At 33.3% G+C, this 26,066-nt stretch overlaps 2 long non-coding RNA genes across 14 annotated transcripts; both read right to left on the reverse strand.

Annotated features, from left to right (window-relative positions):
* Nucleotides 1-637: 637 nt before the first annotated feature.
* Nucleotides 638-10,991, reverse strand: LOC106447325. 7 transcript variants are annotated; one of them, XR_007322632.1, is made up of 11 exons: nucleotides 10,564-10,991; nucleotides 8,914-10,201; nucleotides 8,338-8,421; nucleotides 8,178-8,254; nucleotides 7,957-8,090; nucleotides 7,480-7,509; nucleotides 7,331-7,388; nucleotides 7,119-7,254; nucleotides 6,237-7,014; nucleotides 6,042-6,091; nucleotides 638-755 (listed from the first exon to the last, which is right to left on the reverse strand). It is a non-coding gene; the product is annotated as an uncharacterized LOC106447325 (long non-coding RNA). The 7 variants fall into 7 exon arrangements; XR_007322629.1 differs by lacking the exon at nucleotides 638-755 and having other exon boundaries at nucleotides 5,998-6,164; nucleotides 10,564-10,671; nucleotides 10,735-10,990; XR_007322633.1 differs by lacking the exon at nucleotides 638-755 and having other exon boundaries at nucleotides 5,983-6,091; nucleotides 10,564-10,990.
* A 777-nt stretch (nucleotides 10,992-11,768) lies between these two features.
* LOC106450387 lies at nucleotides 11,769-13,862 on the reverse strand. Of its 7 annotated transcripts, none has more exons than XR_007322640.1 (11): nucleotides 13,682-13,862; nucleotides 13,322-13,379; nucleotides 13,217-13,251; nucleotides 13,029-13,134; nucleotides 12,912-12,938; nucleotides 12,704-12,833; nucleotides 12,558-12,603; nucleotides 12,385-12,472; nucleotides 12,138-12,294; nucleotides 11,964-12,046; nucleotides 11,769-11,893 (listed from the first exon to the last, which is right to left on the reverse strand). It is a non-coding gene; the product is annotated as an uncharacterized LOC106450387 (long non-coding RNA). The 7 variants fall into 7 exon arrangements; XR_007322639.1 differs by having other exon boundaries at nucleotides 11,964-12,049; nucleotides 12,133-12,294; XR_007322637.1 differs by having other exon boundaries at nucleotides 11,964-12,049; nucleotides 13,682-13,801.
* Nucleotides 13,863-26,066: the final 12,204 nt, after the last annotated feature.

The following is a 26,066-nucleotide window of genomic DNA, read 5'->3' on the forward strand; positions in this document are numbered from 1 at the left end:
TAATTTTTAAACTATATTTAAATGCTTTATAAAAATTGTTCTCTATTCGAAAAAATTACCAATAGGTGTTTTAACCCTTATAAGTTCTAACTGTTGTTTGGATGCAACACTTCTAATTATAGGTGTCCATTTTATCCAGCTCTAGAATGTGACCAGAATAATGTTTAGCTTTGATCAAATAAATGTTAGAATTTATAAACAAGATTATTTAAATGCAAGCAAAAACTGATCCGTGCTTAGCACAGGGTGATAATACTAGTTTTATAATAATTAGTCAAGTATATAATTTAAAATACTAGTATGATCATCCCAGTCAATTTTTGCTTGCAAATATTTTTCATATATAAATTGTAACGTTTTTAGTTTTTAATGAAAAGGGATCCATGATTATAGTCACATATATGGATAGCACAGGAAAATTCCGTATTTTCTCTATTCAATCATTAACAAATCCCGGTCAATTTTAGTTCGATCATCCCGGTCAAATTCATTTGATTCATCATCTTCATTTCATATGTATCCGGTGGCTCAAGACAAGTAGTACTGATAAGTGGTCGATTGAAAGTGGGGAAGAAAATTCTTGGTACGCAAGCAAGAGTGGATGGTGATCTCATTTGCTCGGATCTCAAACATCGGTGGCTTGGTACGGCTCATATGATAACGGTGTGGATCTCCAATGGATTGTGAAGATTCCAGCGTTGAGTGATGATGAAGAGCGGCAGCTCCGACGTCGCTTTCTCCTCCACATCTCGGTTCTGCTACAAAACACCAACAAGAGTAAAGGGACTCTATCACTCTATGGACAACAAATACAATGAATCCGGTGGTGATTGGTTTGCAAGAGGCAGTGGTGGTAACGATTGGAGACGAACGCACGTCCTTTCCGCACACATGAACGGAGAGGAAGATTTGAAGAAAGAACCAAGAACAATGCAAAGACTGAAGGAGGGGAAGAAGAGAAGATAAGAAAAAAGAGGGGTGGTGAGAAGCATCAGTGATTGCCACATAAAGAAGATGGGGGCTTGGCTTTGGGTAGAATGAGATAGATATACCTATATATTTTATACACAGGTTAGGTTAAAGTGAATAAAAGAATTGAGTTTTGATTTGATAAAAAAAATTAATTAGACAAACCAAACCGGTTTAGTAAACCGAGTTATTACAATTTATTACTAAATTGATGATATTGAAGACCATATAACATGACACTATTAGGGATCATAAGTAACATTCAAACATGCAGAAGACCACACATCCACAATCTACAATTCCATCGGGTGAAGAAGCCACAAATAATCACCCGATGTTGAGATTATTTGATGAGTTGGTGAGCTCAAACCGAGCTGAGACTTCCTCAAGAATGATTCCTTTTGAAACTCAAGAAGAGGTGGTCATACTAGCTCTGGTTCTAACTGCTAAGAAGAGCCGGTCATACTAGCTCTGGTTTAATTCTGATGCAGATGGTCAGTCTCATTCTTAAAAGTTTTTTTTTTTGAAACTGATTTCATTCTCAAAGTTGGTAGCCAAGTTCATCAAAATGAAAGAGCAACTACATCAGCAAATAAAGAATGCACAAACATTTACGTGAAGAATTTGATCAAAAATATAACATAATATATTCTACATAAAATATTTTTCAAAAACCAATACTAATATTGGTGATGGAGAATATTTACTGCAATCATTTTACAAAATATATTTTTTAACAAAGGCTAATTATTTAATTTACTACAATGTTTAATTTTAAATTTGGTGAACCAGAAAAGCATAAGAAAAGAAATGAAATGGACTTCAATCCTTAAACTTAAACTTAAACTTAATTTTAAAAATAAATAAATGATAAAGTATTTTTCAAAAACCAATACTAATATTGGTGATGGAGAATATTTACTGCAATCATTTTACAAAATATATTTTTTAACAAAGGTTAATTATTTAATTTACTACAATGTTGAATTTTAAATTTGGTGAACCAGAAAAGCATAAGAAAAGAAATGAAATGGACTTCAATCCTTAAACTTAAACTTAAACTTAATTTTAAAAATAAATAAATGATAAAGTATAAATATAAAAGTGATCTACAAAATAAATTAGCGTATATCATTTAGTAAAAATGATAGAATACGAAATCGAAATAAGAATCAAATACATAAGTCTGGTTATAAGTCGGCTATCAAATCTCTATAATATTATTTGAGAAGTCAGTTTCCTATGTGTCACTCTCACGTTAACTCTCACGATGGTTGATTACACAGATACCCTTAATGAATTAATCTACTTTTAAAATACTATTTTTTTTAGTTTTCTTTTTAAAAATTTCCAAAAAATTTACACATATAATAAAAAAGGAAATTTATTATAAAGTTAAAAAAAAAAGAGAATTGAAAAACGAAAATATATGTAAATATAATATGATTTCATAAAAAAAAGGAAAGTTCACAAAATAGTAATATTACATTTAAAAAATATTTTTAAATAACATAAAATATAATTTTGAAATAATAAAATACTTTCTTTATATTTATATTTCTTAGATGAAAATTATAAATTTCTATATAATGTGATTTCATTAAAAACAATTTACACCGATAATCTTGATATTAGAAAAAAAAATATTATTTCTTTTAAAACATAATTTTAAACAATACAAAAAAAAAATCAAATTAATAAAAATATTTTATATATCTATATATTTTCTTAGATGATTACATAAAATAATTAAGTAACATAAACTGATATATGTTTAATTGTCTAAAGATAGTTTATAATTAGTAATATTCAAATGTTTTTTTTTTCATATATTTAGTTGACTATAATATCTTTCAATTACAGAAAAAAAAATATTGATAATATATATTTTGCTTATATAATATTATTTTTAAATACAATCACAATTTTTTTTATTGCTTATTTTTAAGAGATATTAAAAAAAAACTAAAAATAATTTTCAAAATAAACATCGTTTGATCAAATAGTTACAAAATAGTTTAATGAGGTAGATATATTATATTTTATCATTATTAAATTTATTTTTTCTTAATATTAAATTTGCTTTTAAATTTCTTTTTTTTATGTTTGTAACTTAATAGAACCATAATCAAAATACCAAAGCAAATCAGAATTCTCATTTTTAAGATTATTTAAAATAAATTTTAGTCTCCATTCAATAAATCAAAGGCATAAAGTTATTTAAAATTTATAAAATATTTTAATTATTGTAAATATTGATATGTGCTCATGAGCTTTCAAAATGTATCAGCTACTTACGCATGTAACTTCGTATTGATCATCGTTTTATTTTTGAATATTTTTTTTACAAACATCACATATAATTTGACAATTATTATGAAAATACATGCACATTTAACTTAATTATAATAAAAATAATTATACTTTATTTTGAATTTGAAAGAATATATGTAACTCAATATACTTACAACGTGAGTGATTCGACTAATCCAACTTATATCTAAAATCATAGATTTAACTACGATAAGAATATATAATTTATAAGAATAGTAATTTATTTTATAAATATAAATCATAGGACAACTCAAAGCATATTAAAAATGAAAATAAAATATTATTCAACTGTTACAATTTAGTTCTTTTGTAAAATTTATATATATGCATGAGACTTCAAAATATTATCTTTTCGTTATATTAATTTATATAATTTGGAATCAGACACTTCAGTTTACTTTTTTTATTTCATTCTAAGCATAATATATCTTAAGTTATACATAATCTTCATAAATATATTCACATATCTAAGACAACAACCACCTAAATGCAAATAAGAAATTAACCAAAATTTTAATATATGGAATAAAAATATTACAGTTGAATTCATAGATGCAATCCAATTTACCCAAATGATAACTAAATCGACTAAAAACAACAAAATCGATTAGATATAACATTAAAATATCATATGTATAATTAAAGTAACATAATATTATTAATATAAATGATGCATATAAATTATAAATTAATTAAAATTAAAAGTAAGTAGCAATCAATTTTTATAATATATTTACTTTAAAAATATTTATATTCGTGCATGAGTCCCCTAGTACACATATTAAGTCTGGTTATAACTCGGCTATCAAATACACATATTAAGAAAATAATTAAGTTTTCTATATTACTTTATTAGAATTCCACATTATTTGGATCAATAAATAAGGTAAAGATAAGGATTGAACTTATTTTTAATATATAAAATGTAAAACTGATATTCATATTGAAACAAATTTTAAAATACAAAATACTTATATGAAACAGAAGGAGAATAACTAAAGTATTTTAGATCACAAACTGAAAACTAAAACCCTAAAAAATTAATAGAAAGACAGTAAAATTTAACACCACAAAGAGAAAAGGTGCAAAAATATTAACTTGGAAGCTAATTTGCTAAAGATTAATATCAAATAAATAATTATCATACAATAACCAAAATATAGAAAAAATACAATACATGTCTAGATTATAAATTTTTAGATACAAAAATTATATTAATAAATGAAATGGAGAAATACCCTTAGATAGCCCTAAAATGTTTTTGTCACTAATATAGCCCTTAAGAATCAAAATAATCAAAATGTTTCATTAAAGAGATAAATATACACTTATACATACAGGTTAACTATTCTAGATATTAAGGTTGAAAGTTAAGGGGTGGAGTTTAAAATTTTGAAAATTAAAAATAAATATTAAAAATATTTTTTATAAATAGTTTTAAAAATCATTTTTGAATTTCAAAAATAAAATTTGAAAAAAAATAAAAAGTTCAAATTTGAAAATATATAATTCAAAATTATAGAGTTTTTTTTATATATATATTAGGGGTAGAAGTGTCTTTGGCTATTTAATAAAATTTATTTTGGTAATTTTTCTCAGCAAAGATAACAAGGAATTTAGATAGAACTAGTGTTTGCCCTGTGCTGCACACAGGAAATATTCTTTTCTTACTAAAATAAAGGTTTAGTTATATATAGACATACTTTTCATGTGTAAAACTTAGTTGAAAATAAACACACTAAATATCTACACATTTATCATTTATTAACAGTAAACACAAAAATTAAAATATTAGTTTAAAGGTTTCTTAATTATTTTGTTTGTGTTTTGAACATTTTATATATGTGCTTTTCCAGTAATTCATCCATCATGTAATTAATCTAGTGATTCATTGAGATTTTAAAATAAAAATTTGTGCTAATTTTGAATTAGGGTTTTAAATGGAGGGAGTAGGGTACACTCATACCCAGTTTTCGATTTAGAATTTCTTGTTTTTTTTTTCTTTTTTTTTCTAGACATCAGATTATGAGTTTCTTTGTTATTTGTTGTCAAATTTATGAAATATAGGATAAGAGTAAGAGAAGAAAAGATCGTGGATGAATAAAAATAGTGGGTAGTTATATTTTTTTCCTTTTTCTAATCATTATTTGCTTTTAAGAACTATTTTGTTTTAATTATTTTTTTAAAAAATTAATCAAATCTCTTTTAAATAATAACATATACACCAAAATATAAAATATAGTTAAACTTTATCTCATCCACTAACTTTATTCAATGATTTCATACATAATAAAAATTACTTATTTTAACATAATATAAATTTGGATGTAATGAATCTAGTTACAATTTTATTGACTGTTTTTATTTTATCTATAGTTTTAAATAACAATTTTGTTGACATTTCTTGGTTAATTACCTTTTTTAAAAAAAAAGTTCACACTAAAACAAAATAAACCTACATTGGTTCTTTCGATAGTTTGTTGAATTTTCAAGATTTTTCAAAATAAACCTAATTGTTAATATTATAAAAATAATAATCTAAAAGGAAATTTTTTTTTTTGAAATAACACATGATTTTGACTAACCAACATTCACCACTTAAATTGTCAAAATTAATTTTCAGCATCAAAGATCAAGGTATGGCTCCATTGTCAAAAATATGTTAAATGGCCTTAATTTTTAAGGACTATAAAGTAAATAATTATTTTACTTTCTAGTTGTCAAACTTTTTGCATCACCTTTGTAATCCAGCGTCTTCAACCTTCTCAAAGTTTACTGTAGAGCAGATCTGTCCAAAAAATTTTCTTATCCTTCATATATGGTTTTATTGAATCAGTTTTTATTTCTTATACCAAACTGCACTGCAGTAAGCAAAAATAATTTGTAAACTAAACAATTTTTTTTTGTAACTGAAATTTTTGGTATTTTGTTACCTGCAAATTCTAGAAGCCTGCAACAAAATTAATCTCTCTCTGTCGTGATTTAAACTCAACCGCCAACCAACTGTTGCTTTGAGAAAGGTTCAAAGACGAATGTTTTCCACTGTCTGATCTGAAAAATGTGATGATCATGAACTTTTAAGTAGTAATCCAGGTGATGAATAAAAAAATTGAATTGGTATAGACATAAGAAAGTAGATATGAAAAAGCAGGTCGAGAACTTGAGATCAAAATTGAAAATTTAGAAGAGATGAAAGGATCTTCGATTTTGCATGTTTGATAACAGAGAGAATAGAAAAGTCAGAAAAAATAAATAGAAAATAAATTTGTTGATAAGAATTTATATAGGGGAAGAAAACAGTTTTTAATCGTGATCAATTTACTTTGAACGTGAATGCAATATTATGATAGAAATTATAAATGAATTGCTGAAAATTAGGGATCCGAATGTTGATTTTTTAGTTGATTATTTTTTATTATTTGTAAAGCATTTTCTACTTGTCAAAATTTGATTTGTCAAGTGATTTATGTATTAAACTTTAATACATAAGGGATATAGCAAAACCATATCGAGTCAGTCTTTAGTTTAATCATATCATCATATCACCAGAGAGACATAACACAGTCAGGAAAACAATAAAATTATCTTTAAGTACATAGTCACAAAGACTCTCTTTATTAAACAAAACGATTCCAACTCTCTTAATGTCACGAGCCAAGAACCTGGCCACCTATAAAGTCACGATCATATCTGTACCGGGGAGATTGGTTCCTTGGTGAAAAAGAAAAAAAAATTGTCAGGAAAAGAAGGAGAGATAGTTTTAACTTTTAAGCAATTCTAGAAAAAAACAGAGTGGATAAAATAATATATGTTACCTTGTTGACCGGCCTTGCACGTTTATCTTCTTCATATCTCCGGCTTTCAACAAACCACGCGTTATCTCAAAGCTAAACACCGACAGTTCAAAGTAACCCATACCGTCGAGCTCTTTAGTCTTTACCAATCATTCTCCTGCAATGAGCACCAAACCCCAACAACAATGAATAAGACGGACACAGAAAAAACCTTTTTAAAAAAAATTTCTCACCAAATCTTGGATAACTTGTATATATTAGAGCCTTTGTTTTACAGATCTGCGTGTAGTTCTGTAGAAGAACAAATAAGTCAGGTGAGAACCAAAATCAAAAACGAACGAAACCAAACCCTAAGCTAGAGAAATATCTGAGATTAGATTACCTAAAGTATGTGGACATCTCTCTCGTCGGGCTTCCGTTTCCCAATTAGAGCATGATTAACCCACAAAACCATTAGAGTCTCTTAATGAATATTTTAGTAATTAAACGTAACTAAGAACTCTAGTTAAAAGATACAATGATTTTTCACTCTGATGCTAGTTTCTTATTTAGGGTAGAAACAAAAAACAGACAAGAAAGCAAATTAGAAACAAGGAAGTTGCAGAAACAATCTCAAATGAAGTTACTGCAGCTGAGAATTGCAGGAAAGAGTATCCTAACATTTTACCATAGGTGAATGATTAATCGTCTCTACATCCTAGCTCCATAAAACTAATTGAATCTACTGGGATTACTTCTTATTATAACTATGCTATGATGGAACTACTAATCTAGATGATGATTCTAAACTCTAATGAGAAAGACCAGTGCTCTCTGTAAACAAGATAAGTACGAGAGCAAACATAATAACTCAAGATACCTTTTATCGATACAATCTACACAAAAGAACTCTCTTCCACAACTCAAACAGCTAACCAAATCCTCACATCCTCTGGTTCCACACCAATGGCACCTCTTTTTGGCCTTAACCAATTTTCCATTGAAAGGAACCACCTTTACAGAAAATCACACAAAAGCAAAATTAAGAAACTAAATGTGTATACAGAAAAGTGTAAAGCTTTAAGTTTTTTTTTCAATTACCTGCATTTTCCAAAAAGGTATAGGTTCAATATTCTTAGACCTGAATCTTCTCTTAGTCAAAGAAACAGGTTCTTCACCTACTCTAACATCACAAGGAGAAGGAGATGACACATTGCTTGTAGTCGGAGAAGGTGGAGAAATAGCCAAATTAAATCCCTACCCTTTAAAGCCATTGGCCATTCCTGAGCTTGTATTGGTGTTGGCTCAGTAAATCCCAGCTAAGCAATTGCGTTGAAAATGTTATCTATCAAACAGATAATCAAAGAGATAAGTCCACAAAATTAAACCACTAAACCAGGAACAAAATAATCATAACTAGAGAATTTTAGGTGAACAAAGCAGCATACTTGCACTCACTAGAGGGAAATAGCATCGAGAATCTTATCTATCAAACAAATAATAAAAGAGATAAGTCTACAAAACACAACCACTAAACCCACAAGACATGAACTGAGAAAAAGTGTTAAACAAAGAAGTCTATATGTTTGATAAAACAAAGCTACCAGCTCGGATAATCCATGAAAAGATACAACCTTTACACAAAACCCTAGCTTAATAGTGATAAAACATGCAATCTATGAAACTATGAGATCCGAAACAAGAGAAAATTTTCCCAGATTAGAAAATCAACGATCCAATCAAAATTCTCCAGAAAATAAAAAAATCAATTGAAGTCAGGATTTGAGGATATATAAACAAAAAGATCTCACAAAGAATATACAAAATCGGTACTGACCAGTTTGGCGTTGATATTCTTGTTTCCAGTGGTGCCCATGTTTGTTAATCTGAAGCTCGGGAAATCGAAAGAGGGAGAAGATAGAGCTCACAAGAGACGTCGCTTATGTTCCCTAATTAAGAGCCGTAACTTATGTTTATTGCCATTTTTTTAATTCTTATTAAACGAAGATGGTCTTAGTTTCGTTTTCACGATCCCCTTTCACTTTCGCACAATGCCCTAAGTTAAAGCCCATTAACTTAAAATAAATGAAAAAAAATAATATTTGAAAAATAAGGATTTTAGACCATCTCCATTGGTTAGAAACCCATTTAGGTTCTAATGAATAAATTAGTCTTTGATTGTATGATTTGACAAGTTTAGAACACTTTTTAGTCTAATTAATTTTCGGATGGTCCATTGGAAGAACCTTGGTGAGGTTCTTAAAATTTTTTTTCTTTTTAAATTTGAAAGATTGGATATCATAACATTAAAGAAAAGCATACATAAAAATTAAAATAAAAATGACATAAAAACATATTAAAAATACAACTACAAATCGTAAACGAGAAGAAATGTGAAGAGATCAAAAGCTTGGAAATCAACCAAGAACCAAGAAAGATGAGAAGAGAAACAATTTCATCTTGCGACTTCCCACGAACTAAAGAACATGAGTTTCAAAACTCTAAATCATTGGACTGGAGCCGGAAAAACTCAGCCAAAAACCTGTGATTAGAAACTATCAGCTGAACCGTTACACCAAAAACCAAGATAGAACACTCCTACTAAGCAGAACTCCCTTAACACGACACACAACAGCTTAAACTGTCACACAAGGAACTGACCACAACGAAGACATCACCGCCTCTGTCCACCACGGACTGAAACAAAGCGAGAGCAACAACGGAGTGCTTCACATCTCCAAACACCAGCAAAAAGAAAGAATACCGCCGATATAGAACACTAACACATGAGAGAGCCTTTCTCGAAGTCTCCAGAAAACATCAGAGACGGGATGGTCGTCACCTCGAGGAGGAGCAAGAATCTCATAACCACGAGTGACGCCAACAGCCACACATCTGCCCGGATAAACCACCATATGACCGGAGACAATACATCAACTGCTGACGACTAGACAATACTTAACCAAAGGTTTGATGAACACGTTCAAGTGTGATCACACGAGAGACAATACATCAACAGCCACACGTCTAGTCATTAAACAACAAAGTAAAAGAAGCATACCTGACTCTTCAACATCCATTGAATCAACATGGCAATAATCTTCAACAATCTCTTTCACCTTTGTCTATGCAAAAATTCCATAACAAAAATTAGCATTGACTTTTCTCTTTGTTTCTTTTGTTCTTGGTTCAACAAACAACTTTCCATTAATCTAAATCCGAATACAACTCAGCATATTGTTTAACCAAGAATTGTCACCATAGAATAAAGCTTTAAATAAGATAAAGTTAACAGCTTTATCTTGCTTTCGAGTTATTGATTAAAAACTGTTTTTCTTTTTGGTTGTCGTACAGAACACAGAAAACGACATAAGAAGGAAACTCTGGTAAGAAACAAGTGTGGCTTGGGTCGTCGCGCCATAAACAATTATTCTACAGAGATTCAGTGAAGAAACAAATCTAAAAGAGTTTTCAAACTCGCAGTTACCTCAAGCTGAAGAGCATAATCTTGGGCCAAAGCCTCGAAACCGCAAGGAATCGATTCTCCAGATTCGTCTATGCAATTACGGTGACGTACTCGAGCTCTTTCACGCGGCTGAGAATGGCGAAAAAAATCAAGGAATGAACAAGAAGAGAAAGAGAGAGGAGAGATAAAAACCTGTGAATCTCTTGAAGATCGAAGGATTCGTCATGTGGATGAACTTCCATGGCAAGAAGATCAAAAGACTTCGACAATATCGAAGAAATAGAGAACCGACTGAAGAAAGAAACACAAAAAAAATTTCCCTTCGTGTGAAACCAACAAGCCAATACCATATTGCCACGTATGGGGTTATTACCACTTCTACAACCTCCACATTTGGGACCGGTTCTCTCTCTTTATTTCATTTCTCATTTATTTTTTTCTCTTTTTTCATTTAGAACCCTTCACTATATACTCCGATGGACTTGCTCTTAGATAGATGAAAAAAAGATGGCTAACTAAGTCAAAAGTGATAGCTACTACCTAGGTCACGAGTAGGACCGGTCTTGGGCAAAGCCTAACGAAACATTGATTTTAAGTCCCCAAAATTTTTGGAAAAAATTACACAAAAAAAACCTCTAAAAAATTTTTTAGGCCCCTAAATTTGCCAAAAAATATTTTAGCTGAAATCTTTAATAAGTCGCTTATAGAGGGCCCTGGGGATAAAATATTTTAACTCCTTGTTGAACAAGAAATAATGTCAGAAAAGAAGAAGAGAGAGAGGTGGAGAATTCGGACATCTCTCGCCTTGTTTAGTGGAGATGATCATTCTTTTAAGATGAGAAGAAAATGATTCTTTCTTTCTGTGTTTACTGTTTATTTTCATTTTGAATGGTTGTTTTGATCTTTTGCAAAGAAATATAATCGTAGTTGTTAATCAATTGAAAGCTATACAGTAAGATGGATTTAGATTGTATTTTTTTAATATGAAAACTTGGAATCTAGCACAACAAGCAAACCATACCAAGACTTGAAACTATAGAGCATTTCCATTGTGGAGATCTCATCAGTTATATTAACAATATATAAAATAAAAATAATCAAAAATAGAAAAGAAGATAAGAAAGAGTTCTCAAATGAAAACTTGGGAAAACATTTTAATTCAGTAATTACAGTAAGTTAAAATCTTATAATTTATGATCTAGAACTTCAATACAAAAAATTTACCATTGGAAGAAATGCGCTTGGACTTTTTGAAGTACCTTCTAATATATCTTTATGGTATTACGGCGAAAATTCAATGGAGATATGGTATTGTCATTTTCATCCTTTGCTCATGGGTTTTATATAGAATCTAGCAAAACCATAAGTCTTTAGTTTAAACATATCACCATAGAGACATAACACAAAGTGCCAGAACGAACCATAAAACTATATCCAATCTCTTAGTGTTGTCACGAGCGAAGAGAACCTGCCACCACCATCATATCTGTCCCGGGGAGATTGGCTCCTTTGTGAACAAGAAAAAGAAATAGTCAGGGAAAGAAGGAGAGATACAGTTTTACAATTCAGAAAAAAACAGAGCGGATAAACCTTACGTTGACCGACGGCCTTGGACGTTTTGTCTTCCCCATCTCTTCGTCACGTTTTATCTTCTTCATCGACACAACTTTCATGATAGCACCCGATATCTCAAAGCTAAACACGAACAGCTCGGAGTAGCTCATACCGTCAAGCTCTTTACCAAGCATTCTCCTGCAATGAGCACTTTCCAACAATGAAAAAGACAGAAGCAGGAACAAAAAAAAAAAAAAAAAAAAAAAATTAAAGAAAATTCTCACATACTGGTTGAAAAGACGTAGTCTCTCTTTCTCCATCTCCAGAGAGTCGATAGTCTCTCTTTCTCCATCTCCAGAGAGTCGATGTCCAACTTCTGCAAGAACAAGACAAAACGCAATTAATGTGAGGCGAGGGACAGAGGGACATTGAGGTGAGAATATGGGGGCATATAAACTCACCAATCTTTCAGGGTCATCGCTACGCCAAGGTTGGGTTTCTGGAGGGCTGAATCCAGAAGAAGCAATATGTATAAGAAGAGGTGAACATGCATGGGGGCATCATAAACAAAACTAGCCTCTTCTTTTTTTTTTTTTTTATCATTTACCTGAGGCGGAATTCTCTAGCCTTGTTCCTCAAAGCTACTCTTCTCCCCGCTAGAAGGGATTGGTAGGCCAAATCTTCTTCTCTATTCTTTGAGTCCAGTCCGGTCCCCCCATAAGATCGTACTCAAAAAGCTGAAATGGAGGGTGTCAAAATCGATATATTACACACAAAAAGGGTTAAAACTTTGAACTCAAGATGATTATCTTTACCTGCTTGGTTGTTATTTCCTCGTGTGCCTGAAACAAAAGGAAGGAAGGAAGGGTTATTATTAAACAAGAGTAGTCAAACCAAGATGAATTGGAGAAAACAAAAAAAACCCCAACAACATTGTCTAGTTGTTCGTCCACAATGCGGAAGCCCTCATCCAACATACTTCCAAGTGAAGCCAGCTCGGTGAAGCTCATATCGTCGAGACCGACACCATTCAGTTTCCTGAAATAATAATAATAAATGTTTCTATAAGCTTCAAGAAAGAAGCGGAAAAAAAAATGAGGGAAAGAAGTAGGAGTCGTACTCGTTTGAAATCTGTAACAACTTGATCTCCTCTTGCTGCAAGAATGACACAGGAAATACTGTAAGAATAATAATTTAAAATGAACATCATCGAGTCAGGTGTTACCAATTTTTGGATGTCTTGTAGACACTGGAGCCTTCGTTGTTCCGAGCCGCGTGTAGTTCTGTACATGAACAAATGAGTCAGGTGAGAACAAAAATCAACAACAACAAAACCAAACCCTAAGCTAGTCAGATTCTAGGATCCAGACCCTAAGTTAGTCAGACAACTAATTGAAATTCAATAGCTCTACCTGACAATCAAATCAACAACAACAACGAAATCAAAACCAACGTAACTAGACATCTCTCGCGTCTTGCCATTCGCACATGCCAATCGCACGCGTTACGAGCGTAATTTTGAATTTTGAACCAAATCAACAACAACGAAACCAAACCCAAGCTAGAGAAACATCTGATATATTACCTAGGCATCTTGCTCTCTTGCCTCGCGCTTGTTTTGTCTTCACGATCCCCTTTCAGCCTTTCACTTTCAGGTAATGCCCTAACCCTCTCAAACGGTTCGAGTCAAACCCTATATTTATTTTGCTCCACTTCTCCGTCAAGAAACGGAAAAAAAGAAAAGAAAAGCCCATTACGGGAAAGTTACAGATGAAAGCCCAATAATTGGAGGATTTGGACATCTCTCTCGCCTTGTTTGTCTTGGGCTTCCTTTTCCCAATTAATAGAGCCAGGGTTATTGGAAGATGAATTTGTATAGACTTTATAATTTTAACGGTTGATAGATTTAAAAAAATCATGTAGATTATGAAAATTTATATCATTAACTTATGAAATTTGATCATAACCTTTTTAGATTGGCATAGATTTTCATGAATTTGCATTACTTCTTTTCTATCATTCTTTTTGAAAAGTAAATATATATATTTTTTTATAAATAATATAGCATGATTATTTATTTTTTTCTTTCCAATTAAAAATAATAATAGTGATACATACAAAATTGAGCAATTCTCTTAAATAGTTTCTTTTAAGTTTTTGTTACAAAAAGAGCAAAAATGACCAAAAGAAGTTTCATTAAAAACAAAAGATTATTTACCCTTTGATTTATAGATATATAAATGATAAAATAATAAAAAAAATTAAAAAATCGAATAATATGCTTAAAATTCGAACTTTTTATAATTTTAAAATAATTTATTCGATTTTTCAAAAAAATTGTCAAATTTTCCTTTTAAAATTTTATTTTAATTTTTTAATATATATAAATATAATTATTTATTCAAAAGTGATAAAACAATATAAAAATAATTATATATATATATATTCAAAAATGTAAAAGTATATAAAATGTAACAAATTATAGTTTTGGACATATAATTTAGATTTAAAGTGCAATATATATTTGGTAAGTATAACTATTTTGTTTTCTATTTTTTTATCACATGGATTTTGAATATCATATGGATACATATGATATTTTGAAAGTTGAGTCTTATGAGTAAAAATGGATAAAATTCATCACCCAATAAGACCAGATTTAGTTAGAATTATAAATCAATGATAACTATACTTTTTGAATAACAAATTGAATGAATTTTGAAAATTCTTAAACCAATAATAATGGATTATATTAAAACTTTTGAAATCCAAGAACCAATAACAATAGAATCTCAAAATTTTCAAAGTCATGAGACAAAAATTCTTTTGAATGGTTGTTTTGATCTTTTGCAAATATAATAGTAGTTGCAAATCAATTGAAAGCTACAGTAACATGGATTTAGATAGTTTTTTTTCATATGAAAACTTAGAATCTAGCAAACCATAGCAAGACTTGCATCTAGAGCATTTCCATTATGGAGATCTCATCTTTTATTTTATCAATATATAAAATAAAATAAATCAGAAAGAAACTAAGAAAGAGTTCTCAAATGAAAACATTTTAATTCAACAATTACATTAAACTAAAATCTTATATTTTATTATCTAGAATCTCATTTTTAGAAATTTACCATTGGAAGAAAATGCTCTTAAAACTTCTTGAAGCTTTGTTACTAACAACGGCCCCATGACAAAGCTAAATATAGATTCACATCACAATGTGGATTATGATTGAAACATGGTCTTTGTATTGGAAGGCAATACAAATGTATAGTTGTATTGATACCTTAGGCAGCACAGCAACATGACCTCATTTATGGGGACTCACTATATACAATAAAATTCTATAAATTAAAAATGTTTGGATTATAATATTCTATTTATTAATACAGTTATTGATTAATGTAGATTTCTATATTTTAAAATAAACTTATGTAAAATAAAAATAATAGTTTCTTTTATGGTTTATATATTTAATTAAATTTTATGATTTTAGTTTTTATATTTTATTAAATTATCTTGCGTATAAGAAATAATGTGAATGTGTTCTTAAATGAAAATTGATACAATAATATCAAAATGTTTGAAGTGGTATAAAAATTAGAAATAAACTTCATTCCGATGAAAAAAAAATATAGTCTTAAAATAATCTAAATTCTATTTTCTTAATATCTTACTTATTTATGTAACTTATAAAAGTCATTACATTTTAATCAAATTATTATGTTTTAACCAAGTCATTATTCATGTTTTAGTAAAAGGTGGAGTGTCAAAAAATGAACAATATAAAATTTAGTATGACTGGATATTTAACTTTTAAAATTCATTATTTTTTATAAACCATGACACTAGCCGTAAGTGTTTCCACCCAATGAATATTTTGAGAAAAAAAACTGATGAAATTTCAAAAACTTTCAATGTTGAGATCACCATTATATGCTATCTTGCATTGAAGATCTTGGTTAGAACATTTATTCTCTTAATCAAACGTTGGCGACAGTTAAAATGTATGATTTGTCTCATAATGAGTTGAGAGGTCTCCACACCTTGTTTGCTTAAATTCCACAAAGACCTTGCTCAAAATCAAGCTTTGATGACTAATATGAGTGGCTGATGTTTGTAGCTAATATTGAAAATAATATATCTTATTAGATGACTAAGATAAGTGATTGTTGTTTATAGATGAAATATAGGAGTAATATTTAATTATTTCAAATGTTTGATCTACAATTGTATTATCTTAAAGTTGTCATTATAATTATGAGAATTTATCTTCAGAAATTGAAAGTAATTCTTCTAGTTTAATTATTTTGTTAAATAATCTACTATATCACACTTAGTAAGTAAATGTCATACATATTATGATTTACAAAAGATATCATGCTTCTCTTAGCGGAAAAAAATCGTCATAGAACATTTGCATACATTTTGCTTATATTTTGCTTACATTTTACTTTTTTTTTGTCAAAGCTTACATTTTACTCACATTATGTGTCGGAGAACCAAAAAGAAATTAAAACCATTATCATTTTGCACTATAGTCTGACAACAAGCTTTACTGATTTTTTTTCATATCATGATTACTATAGATTAAAAAATTGAACACTTAATTTATTCCATATTATGTTTTTGACTCTAACATCATGATATCCTAACGGTAAAGTATCAAATCTCTGAAGTATGTAATGCCGAGTTCATCGTTGTATGCTTTCCTACTGACAATGCTATGGATGATGATGATGTTGAGTGTAGCAGTGAAAGCTTCCCTATCACTACAAGAAAACAGCGATATTCTGACGGACATTCCGACGGAAAATGAAATCCTCGGAATATACCGACGGAATTCCGAGGAAACTACAGTCCGTCGGAATATTCCGAGGAAATTCCGAGGAAAACTGTGTTCCTCAGAAAAAACCGATGAATTCCGAGGAAATATTATAGCCGTTGGAGAGCCGTTGGGGGATTTTACAAAATTCCGACGAACTAGTTTTGTCCGTCGGAATTCCGTCGGAATTTCCTCGGTATGTCGGCAGGATTTAAACTATAAATACAAGCACTCCTCTTCCTCTTCATTCACTTCATATCTTCATCCTCCCTCTTACTCTATTTACACACGAATTTGATTCATAAAAAATATGTCTTCTTCAAATTATTTTCGTTCTTGGATCGATCGACCTCATTTGGATCCGAACACGAGATTGCTTACGGAAGAATACCAACGAGGTATAACTGAATTCATGGGGTTAGTTCACCGACAACCGGAAGCAAAAACAGGTATGTTAAGATGTCCTTGCTCTAATTGTAAAAATAGAAAGGTTATTAAAGAGTGGGATGTTTGGACTCATCTATATTTGAGTGGGTTTACACGAAGTTACAAAATTTGGTATCATCATGGGGAAACTGATTATGAACATGGTAGTACTAGTGAACCTCAGCCAGCGGTTAGATTAGAAGAACCAATTAGAACGGATGTAGATTATGGTGTAGGTACTGAGCAGATGGTAAATGATCATTTTAGAGGGGAAGATTTACCCAATGCAGAAGCTAGGAGATTTTATGATATGTTGGATGCTGGAAAGCAACCATTGTACGAAGGTTGCAGAGATGGTCATTCAGCTTTATCATCTGCTACAAGATTGATGGGCATTAAAACAGATTATAATTTGGCTGAAGACTGTGTGGATGCGATTGCTGATTTTGTAAAAGGTATTCTACCCGAGGATAATGTAGCTCCTGGTTCATACTACGAGGTTCAGAAACTCGTAGCTGGTCTTGGTTTATCGTATCAGGTAATAGATGTATGCAGCGACAACTGCATGATTTATTGGAGGGCGGATGAACAGCGGGTTACATGCAAATTTTGTGGAAAGCCTCGTTATAAAGATACGAGTGGAAGAGTTCCAGTGCCATATAAAAGGATGTGGTATTTACCTTTGACGGAAAGGTTGCAGAGGTTGTATCTGTCTGAACGCACAGCGCAACCAATGAGATGGCATGCGGAGCACTCAACAGATGGTGAGATCAGACATCCTTCAGATGCAAAAGCGTGGAAGCATTTCCAATCAAAGTATCCCGACTTTGCGTATGAGAGAAGAAATGTCTACCTTGGATTATGTACTGATGGTTTCAGTCCGTTTGGCAAGAGTGGAAGACAGTATTCTCTATGGCCCGTCATTCTTACACCATACAACCTCCCCCCAAACTTGTGCTTGCGACGAGAGTTTTTGTTTCTCTCGATTCTCGTTCCCGGACCAGAGCATCCTAAGAGATCACTTGATGTGTTTCTTCAGCCACTAATATATGAGTTGCAACAACTATGGGCTCAAGGTGCTGAAACATACGATGTTTCGTGTAAAGAAAACTTTCAAATGCGGGCAGTACTAATGTGGACAATAAGTGATTTTCCAGCATATGGTATGTTGTCTGGATGGACAACGCATGGAAGGCTATCATGTCCATATTGTCAAGATAACACTGATGCTTTCCAACTAAAGCACGGAAGGAAAACGTGTTGGTTTGACTGTCACAGGAGATTCCTACCACCTGATCATCCATATCGTAGGAGTAGGAATTTGTTTACGAAGAACAAGAGGGTGTTTGACAGTCCACCTCCGGAAATTTGTGGGAAAGATTTGAAGATACAACTAAGAGATTTTGGTGCAGAAAGGACGCCAGAAGTCGGTGGACATGAGCGTTTTCCGGTAGATGCTGTTGGAGAACTACATAACTGGCACAAAAAAGTATTTTCTGGGATCTGCCATACTGGGAGGATCATCTGCTAAGGCATAATTTAGATGTCATGCATATTGAGAAGAACTTTTTTGACAATCTCATGAACACGATCCTTAATGTTCAAGGTAAAACAAAGGATAATTTGAAGTCAAGACTGGATTTAGTCGATATATGTGCTCGTTCAGAACTTCATGTTGATGAGAATGGTAGGGCTCCTTTTCCCATATACCGACTTGATGCAGCGGGAAAAGATGCGTTCTTTGATTGGATTTCAAACGATGTGGAATTTCCAGACGGTTACGCATCAAATTTGCGTAACTGTATCGACAGAAAGGAAGGAAAGTTTACTGGCTTGAAAAGCCACGATTGCCATGTAATGATGCAGCGCCTCCTTCCGTTCGCCTTCAAGGAACTATTACCACGAAATGTTCATGAAGCAATTGCAGGGATAAGTGGTTTCTTCCGCGATTTATGCACGAGATCAGTGACTCTTGAAGGTATTGAAAATTTGAAGACTAACATAGCCGTGATTCAGTGCAACCTTGAGAAGATATTTCCTCCCTCATTTTTTGATGTTATGGAGCATCTTGTTATTCACCTGGCAAGAGAATTGGAACTTGGTGGTCCTGTGCAGTATAGATGGATGTATCTGTATGAGCGGTATATGTTCCATTTGAAGAAGATGGTGAAAAATTTAAGTAGGGTGGAAGGTTCTATAGTCGCACAGATGATCAATGAAGAAACTTCAAACTTTGCCGAGTACTACTTTCCAGCAGAAGTTCAGACCAAAAACAGAAGACCTGCTCGGCATGATGATAGAGGCGAACGGGCAACATATCATGTTACGGTTCCAGACATTTTCACAGACGTTGGACGACTTAGCGGAAAACCAAAGGACCGTCGACTTACTGAGCAGGAGCGCAGTCATTTGCAAACATATTTGCTCACCAACTGCGAAGACGTTCTTCAATATGAGAGGTAAATAAATGAGCTTACAAATTTTTATTTTAACAAGTTGAAATTTAAATCTTAATTAATTACATTATTGTCATCATATACAGGATTTTCATGGCAGAAAAGCGGTTCGAGTATAGATACGCCACAGAGGACGAACTAGAAGAAATGAAGCAGAGAGAATTTACTGGATGGATGTTTACTTATGTGAGTGCTTTAAACAAATTAAAATATATTTTATCACATATTTATACTAATTCACATTTATTGATATAATATATATATATATATATATATATGCTATTAATAGGTGTCTGCTGGTTTGGCCAGAGGTGAAACATTTGACGATTGGATACGTGAGATGGTCGTTGGACCAAACTTTGTTGTGAAGTCATATCCGAGATTTTGTACTCGAGGATATGCATTCACAACTCAGAAGAGGAGACGTTCGAGTACGACTTATGATGCTGGCGTTTGTTCTGCATCAGGAGATGATGTATACTACGGACACATACATGAGATTTTGGAAATCAAGTATTTGGGCATGGTTGGATTGCGCTGTACTGTTTTCTATTGTGATTGGCACGACAACACCCCAGATCGAGGTGTGAGAACAGATGCATTTGGTGTTACATCAGTAAATTCGAGGCGAAAGCTGCAATATTATGATCCTTTCATTCTTGCTTCCCAGGCCGATCAGGTAATTAAATGTTAATTATTCAGAATGATTCATCATCATGTGTATTAATTTATAATTTTTCTAAATGTTACAGGTTTGTTATATCAAGTACCCCCGGGTAAGGAACAGAGATGATCCATGGGTTACTGTTACAAGACTCAACCCGAGAGGCCGAGTTCAGGGAAGTTCTGAGCTGGAAGACCCACTACAACCAAGCACATCCGGCAACTGTAGTGCAGCAGAAGATTTAGCTGGAGTTGGCCTTGTAGTCGATTTAACCGACTTTGGAGAGGAAGCCGTCGTTCACGTAGAGGATGAACCAGTGATTGGAGAGTTTCACCAAGATCCAGATTCAGATTCATCTGGTGATGATGACTCGGAAACAGACTACCATTGAACTTATTTTTTTTTTTTAAGAAATACCGAGGAAATTCCGAGGAACACTTGATATAACCTCTTTCCTCGGATAATAGTTATTTGGTTTATCTAGCAAGGCAAAGCTGAATACGAATTAAAAGCTACACAAAACACAACCAAATAAAACAAAGAAACCATGTAAAAGAAATACGAACTCATAATTAAGAAACCTAAAAAAAACTCAGTTCAAAATTAACAGAAAATAAGACCATAAAACGTTAGAATAGAAAAGAAAATAAAATAGCCGGTGATAGCTCCTACTCCTCGTCTCCTGCTCCAGATGTTCCTGCATCGTTGGGTCTCTTGGACCTCTTTCTTACCCTGTGTGTACCACTCGAACCCGAACCAGAGCTGGATGGAGAGTTGTCCCGATGAACTACATCATCCTTTTGGCAACGACACGGCCTGATACGTGAAATGGCAGCCCAGATCTTGTGTAGCATGTCGTTGTTTGTCTTTATGCTCTGATCTCTCCAATGTTGTTGCTGGCGCGAAGTGGCGTTCGGTGGAAGCTCTTGCAGCTTGTACTGGCTGGAGTCTGATGGGAGTAGCTGATGGGGTTGTGAATCATCTGGAATGGCTTGTGCAGCCTCATCTTGTCCTTCTTCATCAACCACGCCCTTGCCTTTGGTCTGATATTTTGGCGTGAAGAAGGATGGCTTGTCTACTAGTGCGGTAGCAGGGGGTAGGAACTCAACTGCAGCCTCTGAAAGTAGAGCAGTCAGGCCGATCTGAGGCAGGTGGCAGTAGAGTGTTTTCTTCGCTCGGTCCTGGAATACGTAGACGTAAGGACCATCCCGATGGATCCTCGAGTGGGGACCAGCTATGAACTCCTTACTTACTAGAGAAATGACATCCAGGTAGTTCCAAGCAATGTTGTTCGATCTGTCCAGTGCTACCTGCTGGTTCTCGCAGTCTACACCCACATGTCTAAGGATCCGAGTAATCACTGCACCAAATCCACATGCATTGCTCTTGGATTTGGTTACTTTCCCCTTGTATCCTGCTAAGTTTGCGGCCAGCACCGCTCCCATGTTGAAGGCAGTAGCAGGTGGGAATGTAGAGTTTCCAAATGCCGGTAGCAAATGCCTCACACCTTGGTACAGGAGGCACAACTCCCATTGCGTGACTGATGCGGCTGTGGTTGTCCCGTATAGCAATGAGCCAATGAGGCGTGTCGCATATCTCAGTACTGGGCTCCGGATAAGTGACTCCTTTGCCTGAGAAGATCTATAAACCCCTGTGCCAATCGTTTCCCAGAAGTTCAACAGCTCTGAAGTCCAATAAAGACCAGATGTCCTCTCCCCCGCACTCAATCCAAATAGTCCGCAGAGGTCTGTGAAAGATACCTCATAGTATACTTTCTGCACTACGAATGCCAGAAAACCTTCCTGATGGCTATCATCGGGACGGGTGACGTATGCGGATGCTATGAACTGGCGTACCAACTCCGGATAAGTGGGTTCCTTGAGGTTGCATAGTTGGCCTAGACCCATGTTCTGGAACAGTCCTTCAATGTCTGCTTTGATTCCCAATATTGTCATCGTCTCAGGACATGCTAGTTGTGTAGCCGGAACGGCTACCTTCTTCATGTTGTTGTAGTGGGTGGTATCAGACTTATCCCACTTCTTTGGCCTTTGCTTCTCCAGCTGTGACGAACCCTCTTCTTGTGTGTTTTTCTTTGCTGATGTTTTCGTGCGCTTCATTCTCTACAAAATAGAATCATTGCTCTCAACATGGTTATAATCAATTAAGAACTCAAAGCAACATGAAAATGAAAAGCGAAATCGAGTTGTGATAAAAAAACGAAATTGAAAAAATTCTCTATCCCTAAATCATCTCAAATCATGTTCCAAACTCGTTGATCACAAACAATTGTGTTCTATTCCATGTTTAAACATATGTTTCATGCATATTTGATCAAGGAATCAACACGGAAATAAGAAATTCACAAAACCCAAAAAATTGCTCAAGAACACGATTTCAGAATGTGGAGATTCGCGGAGTATACCTGTCTTAGGGTGAAGACGAGTGTAGGAATCAGGTAGAGCTCGAAAAATCAAGTGGAATAGAGCCCAAAATTGTTCAAATCGGATGATTATAGAGAGAGAAAGGGGGGGCGAATTATAGGGGAAATCGGAGGGGATGAGAGTTCTAAGGTTTAGATCCAAAAAAGCTCGGGTTTTGCCTTATAATTCTGTTTTCCGAACACGCATCGATCGATGCGCTTTTATTCTATAACGCATCGATCGATCACATTCTTACGGCCCGGGCCATCTTGGTAATCGATCGATGCGTTTTTGTTCTATAACGCATCGATCGATGCGTTTTTAAAAAAACATACAAGATTTTCCGAGGAAATTCCGAGGAACAATTCAGATTGTCGATCGATCGATGGGATACTCTCATCGATCGATCACAATCTTACGGCCCGGTCCATCCTAGTAATCGATCGATGCGTTTTTGTTCTATAACGCATCGATCGATGCATTTTTAAAAAAACATACAAGATTTTCCGAGGAAATTCCGAGGAACAATTCAGATTGTCGATAGATCGATGGGATACTCTCATCGATCGATCACAATCTTACGGCCCGGTCCATCCTAGTAATCGATCGATTTGTTTTTGTTTAAAAACGCATCGATCGATGCGTTTTTAAAAAAACATACAAGATTTTCCGAGGAAATTCCGAGGAACAATTCAGATTGTCGATAGATCGATGGGATACTCTCATTGATCGATCACAATCTTACGGCCCGGGCCATCTTAGTAATCGATCGATTTGTTTTTGTTCAAAAACGCATCGATCGATGCGTTTTTTAAAAAAATTACGTTTTGAAACCCCAAACACTAGTTCGTCGGAATTTCCTCGGAATATTCCGAGGAAGAAGAGGGTTTCCTCGGAGTTCCCTCGGAATAATCCGAGGAAATTCCGAGGAAATAGGGTTTTTAAACCGAAAACAACGTTTTGCCGTTTGAATAACACCTATATAACCCTTATTAAGTGTCTTACGTTCATTATGAAGTCAAAAATTTGTTCCTTACCGTATAATTAACACTTTTCCGATTGTATGAACGAAATCTCGCAACATAAGAGAAACACTTATACCTTTTAATGAACGGTAAAGGGAATACTTTCAATTAGTTTTGAAATTTGTTATTTCATGGTTTATGCTCATGTATACAAAGAATCCTCAATGGTATGCATTACAATTGTATAAGAAATGAAATACGGCAAAAAAAATTGATGTTTTGAAACCCCAAACACTAGTTCCTCGGTATTTCCTCGGAATATTCCGAGGAAATTCCGACGGATATTTTACTATCTGTCGGAATTTCCTCGGAATATTTTCATTTTACCGGGCAAATATTTCGCGAAAATTGAAATTAGAATTCCGACGGAATTCCGACGGATAATGTCCGTCGGACCCTAGGTTTTATAACCACGAGCCCCTTCTTCTTCCCCATTTCTCTCTTCTTCCTCTGCGCGACTCCTCTCTTTCTCTCCGGCGATTTCCCCCTGAAATCCGACGATATCTCCGGCGATCTCCCTCTTCTCTTACACAAATCATGTAAGGACCCTATCCCACTCTCTTAGGTTCTATTTGTTAGGTTTTTGTGTAGTTTTGATAGATTTTTGTTAGGGTGATTGGTTAGGATTGTGATTTGGTTGTATAATAGGTTTAGAATTGTGATTTGGTTGAATAATTTGTTTTGTTGAATTGATTTAGAATTTTTTTATTATTTTATTATTTTTTGTATTTATAAAATCGATTTTTGTATCGATTTTTGTATATAAAATCGATCGATTTTTGTATTTTACAAAATGATTTTTCTATATAAATTCGATTTTTTGGATTTTACAAAAAAAAATTTCTATATAAATTCGATTTTTTGGATTTTACAAAACATTTTAAATATCTATAAAACTTTTTTTGTGATTAAATACTATTATTTGGGATTTAAAAATATTTTTCATATATATATATTATTAAAACTATTTTTGTAATTATTAAACTATTTTTATTTATTAAAACTATTTTTTGTTTATTAGAACTATTTTTATATATTTATTAAAAAAATTAATATATATAAATCTTTTTCTGTGATTAAATTATTTGGGATTTTTTTTAATAAAAAATTAATTTATATATTTCTGTATTTATTAAATATTTTTTTTAATTTACAGGTCTCATGATGATCAGACCCGGCCTCGACAGCGTCGTGGTCGTGGTGGTACGGGGAGCCAGTCTCGGGATTCCAGCCATTTTCAGGATTCCCCTTCGCCCCACAGCTCCAACCATACATCTCCCTCTGCTGCACCCGCTCATGCTCCTCTCGCTCCCGCTGCTGCATCCGCTCCTGTTCCTCCGGGTCCTCCGGGAGTGATGAGGGTTGCGGAGTTGGTTCAACAGCCCGGTCGTGACCATCTTCCGTATCTCACTCCGTATCCACATGGACGGGGTCAAACATGGTAATTAAACATTTTTTTTCTTTAAATTTGGATTCATTATTAACCGTTTGTTTTTTAATAAGGTTCAACCGATCCGGGAACGGGATCAGCGCATGGATCAACCGTATGATGTACTCGGCCCTCGACAGTGGACATCCGACTTTCACTCACTTCCCAACCGACAAGCAGGTTCTGTGGTTTCGTCAGTTTGCGGTAAGTATTCTAATTTTTTACTTATATTTTTAATCTTTAATATAAATTTTCTACTAATTGTGTTTTTTTTTCAGCAAGAGTTCAACTGGAATTCCGATGAGACGCTCTTTATCTATCACCACTTCGTCCATAAAGTAATGGACAACTATGGGAAGCAGATCCACGAGTGGAAGAAGAAGTGGGAAATCAATAAGGTTCGATTTAATTTATTAAACAATTTTTTAATTTATTAAACTATTTTTTAATTTATTAAACTTTTTCTTTTTTTTTTAATTAAAAGGTCCCAAAGTCGATGAACGACACGGTCTGGAAGGAGTTGTGTGCGCATTGGGATAAGGAGGAGACGAAAGAAACTTCTTCCACCAACTCCACCAACCGCAGGAGCGACCGTAAAGGGAAGGGCATCTACAAGCATAACTTGGGTGCTCAATCTATTGCCACTCTCGGAGATCGCATGGTAAGTTCAACCGCTTTTTCTTCAATTATTTGAGTTTCAGAATTTAAATTTATTGTGCATTTCT

The sequence above is a fragment of the Brassica napus genome, chromosome C4 (assembly GCF_020379485.1).
Source record: "Brassica napus cultivar Da-Ae chromosome C4, Da-Ae, whole genome shotgun sequence".
Taxonomy (NCBI): Eukaryota; Viridiplantae; Streptophyta; class Magnoliopsida; order Brassicales; family Brassicaceae; genus Brassica; species Brassica napus.